This window comes from Tupaia chinensis, unplaced genomic scaffold, assembly GCF_000334495.1.
Source record: "Tupaia chinensis unplaced genomic scaffold, TupChi_1.0 Scaffold145519_1, whole genome shotgun sequence".
Taxonomy (NCBI): Eukaryota; Metazoa; Chordata; class Mammalia; order Scandentia; family Tupaiidae; genus Tupaia; species Tupaia belangeri.
In genome coordinates this window covers 2,449,248-2,457,693 of record NW_006205376.1, presented here as the reverse complement: position 1 = coordinate 2,457,693, position 8,446 = coordinate 2,449,248, and positions in this window count along the sequence as shown.

The following is an 8,446-nucleotide window of genomic DNA, read 5'->3' as shown; positions in this document are numbered from 1 at the left end:
CCTGGATAATCCTTTCTCTTTCTCCCCCTCCCTTTCTCTCCTACTTTCTTTCCTTTGCTGCTTGTTGCTAACTGTTGCAAGAAATTATATATTTGGGTGTATCTCTAGGGTAAATTTTGAAGAGTGGAACTGAGTAAAGGATTTGCACATTTGTGAATTCTCTAATGCAAAATTGCCCTCCTAAACATGCACGATAAAGGGCTACACATATTACTGTTATACTCCTGTGAGCAGAGTACACGGATTCTATGTTTCCAAATCCTTAAAACAATTTCAGGATATATGATGGTTAGATTTTAAGATTTTATATTCAAATTGAATGATGTGTAAGATTTTAGTAATTAGGTTTGTTGTTTTTTTTCTGTGCAGAAATCAATTCTTCATTTCAATTAAGGGAGGTATCATTTGCTGTTTAGTTTTAATTAAGAAAGTTATACCAGAACTTCTGCTCCTGTTTTGCCTGGAGAGACTGAAAGCAAACTACAGTTGCCTCTAAAAACAATTAATGATGGGAAAAAAAAATTACAGAAACCATCCATTTAGGCTAACTGGTAGCTGATGAGATGGCAAGGACAGACAGGCAAAGACTTCAGAGAGGAAAGAAGCTCAAGGAAGGGAGAAGAATGACGCTCCAGCCACTTTCTCCTGAGGCATTTGCTGACTGTGGACATGGAAAGCGCATGGAGAACCCATGCAGGGTGTTGTGTTGAGAAACAAGGACTAAACTTCAGCCGAAACTTACAAGACCTTAAGCACAAGGTCCATTGCCCTCGCAGGAAAGTTCTCAATCTTAGACATGGACAGGATGAGAAACTAAAATTCTAAACAGAAATCTCTGAAATACAGCAAATACTGAACAATTTCACAAGACTCAGATTAGCATTCAAGACAGCTTGAAAAGGCAATGGAGGATCTTAGCTGGAAAGTCTGAAGAGTCAGGGATGAACCAGTTAGAACAAACTGCTACATAGGGGTGAGAGAGCCGTATCTTTACAGGGACTGTTTTGTGTAGATCTTGATTATAAAAGAACCGAATGCTTTGCAACATTTAAATCTTTCTAGACTTCTGCGTAATCTTTCAACTCAACTTGGGCCAGCAGGTGGTGTGGTGGCTAAGCCACTGAACTCCCACATGGCCAACTGCAGTTCACATCCTGGACCTGGCAACTTGCTTTCTTTCTGTCTCTCTCTGGTCAAATTGAAAAATAATAATAATAAATTAAATTAAATTAATAATGCTTAAAAAAATTCCTCCACATATACTGTGTATGTGTATACCCAGTACATACATATATATGTGCATGTATGTATGTATAGTTTTTTTAGCATATATTGCTTATAATTATAAGTGAGAACTTTTATAATATTCCTTGATTTGTTTATTTTAAATTTCTATTGAGATATAGCATATATGCATAAAATTTCAAAAATCTTACATTTATGTCTTTCAACACATGGTACTGCAATAACTGGATATCCATAGGCAAAAATAAAATAATAATAACCTAAATCCATTTCTCATACCATATACACAATTAAACTCAAAATGGACCATTAGTCTGTTTACAAAAAATTATTTATTGGGACCAGAAGATGGCATAATGGTTGCATCGCTGGACTCCCATGTAGTCAACTGTGTTTTGAGTCCTGAACCCAGTGACTTAAAACTCATGCCAGGTGTGTGTATGTGCAGGCCAAGATCCCAAGAGGAGAATGAGGGGAGAAGGGATTGAGGTACGGCCATACCTCCGGGGGTGATTTTTCACTTTCTGTCTTTCTGCCTCTCTGGTGAGCACACACACCCTATAGCAGAAAAAAAAAAGAATTATTTATTTAGTTTTTGTTTATTCTTTTTTTAGAGATAGTTTTTTGTTTGGTTGGTTTTTGTTATAGAGCATGTCCTCTCATCAGAGAGATAGAGAGAAGAAAGCAAGAACTCATGCCCAGGGTGATGGCTATGCCAGAAGCCTATGTCAGAATCTGTTCTCCTCCATTCTCCTCTTGGGATTTTGGGCTCTCACACACACATGCCCAGCACAAGTTTTAAGCCACAGGGTTCATGAACGATGGTCAACTCCATGGGAGTCCAGCAACGTAAACTTTACTCCATCTGTTGGTTATTATTATTTTAATTTCCTAAAAGACACGTGCACTCATCAGACAGAGAAAGAGAGAGAGAGAGAGAGAAAGTTGCCAGGTCAGGGACTTGAACTGTGGTCAGCCATGTAGGAATCCAGTTCCCCAACCACCACATTACTTGCTGACCCCTGGACCATTAATCATAAAAGATAAAGCATACAACTCAGACTTCTCAGAAGAAAACCTTTGTAACCTTGGATTAGACAAAGATTTCTAAAATATGACAACAGCAGTGTGATGCATAAAAAAAATACATTAGATTTAATTTAAAATAAATCTCGAAGAGAATAAAATTATAAGCCACAACTGAAGGAAAAATATTTGCAAAGTGTACATCTAACAGGCAACTTGGGTTGTATATCTCCTTCTTTATGGTTTAAAACAGTTTTATTGTATGCATTAATTATTTGTCATTTTCACAGCTGAAAAATAGTCTGTTGAAATGATGAATCAGAATTTATCCAACGATATGTTTTTATAGTAACATATTTCATTTTAAAATATACAATTTGATGTTATTCTTATTATTTTGTTTCTATAGTTATTTCCTTATTACACATCGAATGCTAGCATTAGTGTTTTATCCTATTATTATTGGTATAGCTAATAATCTGGTTTTGGCTTCCTTTATTTTAATAATTAATCTTTGATTTATATTTTAATACTACTACTTTTCTGTTATCTGACTTAGTGTTTTGTATTCTTATTCTTAAAATTTCCTATTTTTAATCTTTCATGGGTATATTTTGTTTTTTACATTTTATAGCTTATTCATTCAGTGATTCTTTTATCAGAGACTACATGTTTATTCCTACCATCTTCTAAGCACATTTTGGAATATGTAAATACAAAATTGAACAAATAGACAACAATAGTATGTTAATTGAATGATCAAGTAGATTTAATTGATTTAAAATTACTTTATTTTCCTCTGAGTATAAATTAACTGAACCCTAAAGTTTTGATATATAGTGCTTTAATTGCTGATAGTTTCTAAATAGGTTACAAGTTTTATTTTGATTATTATCTTTTATCCTAGACTTATTTGTAAGACAGTCATATGGTAATATTTAATTTTTTAAAAGTTATTTTATTTATTCATTCATTTCTTTTAATTTGACTAAAGAGAAACAGAGAGAGAGGGAGAAAATGAGAAAGCAAGCTGCCAGGTCCAGGACTTGAACCGTGGTCAGCCATTTGGGAGTGTCCAGCACCTTAACCACCACACTGCCTGCTGGTCCCAGTATTGTTTAATTTTTAAGAAATAAAAAATTTTTTAAACACATTTATTTTTCTTTTTTTTTTTTTACAATTACTATACTTGTTTACAGAAAATGGATTTTGTCATCATGAATACATTGTATGTAAGTCTAGTCAATGATATTACCATAAACATCATCTTTATGAGATAATTTTCTATTTTTGTGTTCATTAAATTACTTTGCTTTTTTACCACCCTTGATTCTTTTCCTCCCATCTCCTGCCTGTTGTCCATACTCCTGCACTATCTTTGCTATTTACAATTGCTCTCCATGCCTAATACATTCCAGTCTTTCAGTTTCTGTCATTGAGTGCAGACATTAGGTATGTATTAAGTGGGGATATACAATGCCTCTTTCATAGTCTGGCTTGCTTCACTCAGCATTAAATCATCCTTATTCATGCACTTTCAATCAAATGCCAGCTAAATACTACTATAGCTGAGTAGTATTCCATAGTGTATACGTACCACACTTTTTCAATCCATTCATCTGTTCTGGAACTTTTGGGTTGATTCCACATTTTATCAATTGTGAATAATGCTGCATTATACATGGATATGCAAGTAATTTTTCCAACCGACGTATTCCTATCCTTTGGGTAGATACCTAGGTGTGGAATTACTGGATTATATGATAGTTCTATTTGTAGGTTTTTGAAGAACTCCATATTGTTCTCCACAGTGGTTGCACTGATATGGATTCTGTTCTACATCTGTAAGCTGCTTCCAAGACAGATTGCCCATCTCTGTAGGATGTGGTGATGTGGTTTTGGAACTAAAGAAGGTTCTAAGAACTAAGAGGAAGAGTTGTCTAGCAACTTTTCTGCAACATTTCCTTTCCTCCAACACCTGTAACCCCTAACCAATGTATCTACCCTCCTCCAAAGCAGAAACCAATATAGCTCCTAAAACTTCCCTATGTCAGAGCCCAGACTGTGGAGTATAAGCTCTTCTGCTAGTGTAATAAATCTGGGTTCTCCTACTTTCTTGGTTTCTCAGCAGTTAGTTTCTGTACCAGTATGAACTGACACTCCCACCAACAGTGTAGAAGAGTCCTCTTTTTAACCACAGCCTCACCAGCACTTATCATTCTTTATTTCTTTCACCTTAGCAATTTTGACTGAGGTTAAATGGTATCTCATTATGGTTTTGATTTGCATCTTCTTTATGATAAGGGATGCTGAGCATTTTTTTTTATATACTTTTTGGCTGTATGTATGTCTTCCTTGGAGAGTTCAGCTCTTCAGCTCCCATCTTTTAATTGGATTGATTATTTGGGGGGGGAGGTAATATCTATGTTTATTGCACTGTGATCAGAAAACATGTCTATACTTTTCTGTACTATGAATTTTTTTATTTTTTTTGTTCTTGGTAAATACTTGGCAAATATATTGGAACACGAAAGGAAAAGACATTCTTAATTTTCTAAGAAATGTACTTAATATTTATCTATTAAACTCTCATTAATAATTATATTTTTGTAGATTCTAAATATTATTTATTTTTCTATAGCACCCATCTGTATTCAAAGATATGTTCCAATTATTTTTTCTGTGTTTACTGCTATTTTTTTCTTGAAACTATTTATGGTACATTAATTTCCCCAAAAATGTTCAATTAATTTGTATTGTTATATGTACTGTTTTCTTTGTAAAATTGCCTTTAAGTCCTCAGTGCCTTAAGCCTTGGATGAAAATTTGCCTAATATTAATCATGTCTTATTTCATTTTATCTGCATTTTTTTGCCTAGTTTTTAAATTCACATTTAATCATTGTATATCTTTATAGTGTGCAATATGGTTTTTCCACCATGACTACAGTGCATATTAGTCAAGTCAAAAACATTACCATATATACAATATACATTGTTATCAGCAGATAGTTTTTCATTTTTGTGTCTATTAAATGTGTTGTTAGTTTTTCCCCCGATCTTCTCACTCCCATCCCCTATTAACACCCTCTATACCCCCGACACCACCTCTAGTATCTACTGTTGCCCTCTCTATTACCATACCTTCTAATCTTTCAGTTTCTGCTGTAGAGTGCAGATATTTGATATACATTTAGCAGGGACATACAATGCCTGTCTTTCATAGTCTGGTTTGCTGGGCTTAGCATTCAATCTTCCATATTCATTCACTTTGTATCAAATTTCAAGGTCTATGCCTATTTATTTTTAACTTGAGTTACCTGCATTACATATATATCTTTATTGGCAAATATTTGTTTTATTTTATTTAAATCCAGTCAGAACCCATTTTAATAAGATGTTTGTTTACATTTGGTAAATTGATATATATCATATATATGTCATTTTATTTCATATAATTTCATGTTTTATTATATTTAATATTTTAATGCATCTTTCATAGTTGATGGTATCTTCATGTTGTTTTGCATGCCTGTGTTATATTTCAGAAATAATTTGTTGTTTTTAATAACTTGTTTTAATTTTTATGGATCCTCCCATTATAATTATTTAATTCATTTATAGCTTATTTTTATGTTTAAACAGAATTTTTTTGTTCTTCTATATCCTACTTTCAAAGATAAGGAAAATGATATTCATGCACTTCTTACAGTCTCATATTCTCATTCTATATAGTTACTTGTATTATAAATTCTATTAATACAATATAAGGTTTATAGATATTCTATTCCACTATTATAATTTTTCTGGTTATTTTTCCTATGTTTTAATTTCAATAGTTTGAATTCACCAACATTTCTCCATTTATATATTTTTCAGTACAGCTTCACTAATAGGTAACTTTTCAAAAAGAAGCTCCTGACGTTACAGACCCTTCTTTTCTATTTGAAAATAGCTCTGTGTGGCCACTTTCTGGACCAGCTCTTTGAAGGAGAACATATGTGATAAATATTGGGGAAATGCACCCAGCAATTGGCATGCCATGCTGGATTCAATAGTCATAACTACTTCTGAAATTGCATATTGCATACATTGCCTTGACTGTGTCTTTTTTTTTTTTTGGAGAGGTTTTCTCTACAGGGCGCGTGCGCTCACCAGACAGACAGAGAGAGACAGAGAGACAGAGAGTGAGAAATCACCCCCCAGGGGGGATGGTCACGCCGCAAGCCCTTCTCCTCCATTCTCCTCTCTGGATCTTGGGCACGCATGCACATGCGCCCAGTGTGAGTTTTAAGCCACCAGGTCCGGGACGCGAACCGTGGTCGACTACGTGGGAGTCCAGCGACATAGCCATTATGCTAACTGCTGGTTCCCTTGACTGTGTCTTTACTCACAATGACAAAGAGGCTGCTGGGTTGCAAGAAGAATCTGTGTATTTCACTGTCTTTTGTGACCTGATCTAGCACCTACTTATCTCTCTGTACTAGGATGCAGAGCTTCCTGCAAAGATGTCAACTCACATTGACATCTTTGTTCTATCCTGCCTCCCCTCTGCAGTGCTTCAGTTCTGAGATACAGTCACATAATTGGCCTCCTCAGTGTGTCACCTTAAACAGTGCAACTTTCAAAAATTCTGAATGCAACTCAATTGTGTCTGCGCCCTGTTGCTTTAATGTCCTCTACGCATTTGGCTTGGATTTTAGTGCTTACACTGAATATTGGAATTGTACCTGTTTGTTAATTTCATTGAAAATTGAGTAGCTTATGTGGATTGTTCTTTAGTAGTATCCAGTTGGTTTCAGAAGTGTAGGGGTGGCTTACATTTGCCATTTTTATCTGAAAGTCTCCAGATTGTCTTAACTGAGTCATATAACAAAAAGATAGTTGCTTGGGAACAATTTAATCACACACTTTATATAAACTAGTAACTGAATTTTCTTTGGAGTTAAGTTAAACATTATAATTAATTGAAAGCACAACATACCAATTTCAGTTAGGCTTTGATAACTTGAGCCTTTTCATGCAGGGTAAGTGGCGTTTAGCGTAAGAAAACAAGGTCTACCTCTCAGTTCAGCTGTCTTGATTCATTTCCAATCTATGCTGTCTTCTTAAAGACTGCACGTTCATCCTCTCGTGTGTTTCAGAGGATGCAGAGATTCTGTACTTTCAGTTAATCTGTGTCCAATCCAGAAGTCAAAAATTAAATGTCTATAAAAGTCAGAGAGAAAATCAAGTACGAAGTGGCCTAGGGGAGGGAAATGGGTGTGCTGTGATAAACCAGAGCCCACATGCCCCAGCTAAATGAGACAGCAGCATTTGGCTCCACCTGCTCCTGGCAGGTAGGGAATAGGGCAGGTACCTGGTTGCCAGACTCCCAGGTTGGTGTTTTGTTTTGTTTTGTTTTGTTTTGTTTTGTTTTGTTTTGTTTCAGTAAACATGCAAATTTAATGTAAACTCTTCCAGTTTTTAAATGTTGGCTCAAATATATTTTTTTAAGCACTGTGTAGGAAACATCTGTGGACCAGAAAACTGCCCTGAGGGATACAAGTGTTCCCCTCTGATACAGTCATTGTTATTTCTATCAGGGTTTTGGTCCCTGACAAAAAACATAGATAAAGCAAACTCTTATATATTATTATTTCTCACACTCTCTGTTTTACTGTGTACTCTTGCTTTAGGCCGGGGACTTTGGCACCCTCTACACATCTTTCCTTTCGCAGATGTACTCTCTCCAGCTGTTCATAACACATCTGATGATAAATAACTTTTGCCCTAAGCGTTCAAAGAGATCTTGCATTATGCATACACAAGAGCTGTTTTTGTACTTACTGCTCTTTCAGAACTCATTATGCATGCATTCAGATTTCCTTTGGCTCCATCTACTCTCAATAAAAATTACATCCAGGTAGAATTTCATCCATCTTCACTCTGGTCATAAAGACCAGACTTCAGTCTTTGTCTCTCATTCTCTCTCTTGCTTTTAATTTCCCAGAGGGTATGTCTGTGAGAAAGCACTCCTCATGGAGCACAGTCCTACCTGATCCCTTTTTCTCCATTTTTCCCTCTTTTCAGGACACATGCACCTGTCCTGTCTCTCAAGCTGCTGGGTTCAGGACCATGTGACTGGCCAGGTGAGATCCAGCACCTTAACCATTAGGCCACCAGCTCGCCTGAAA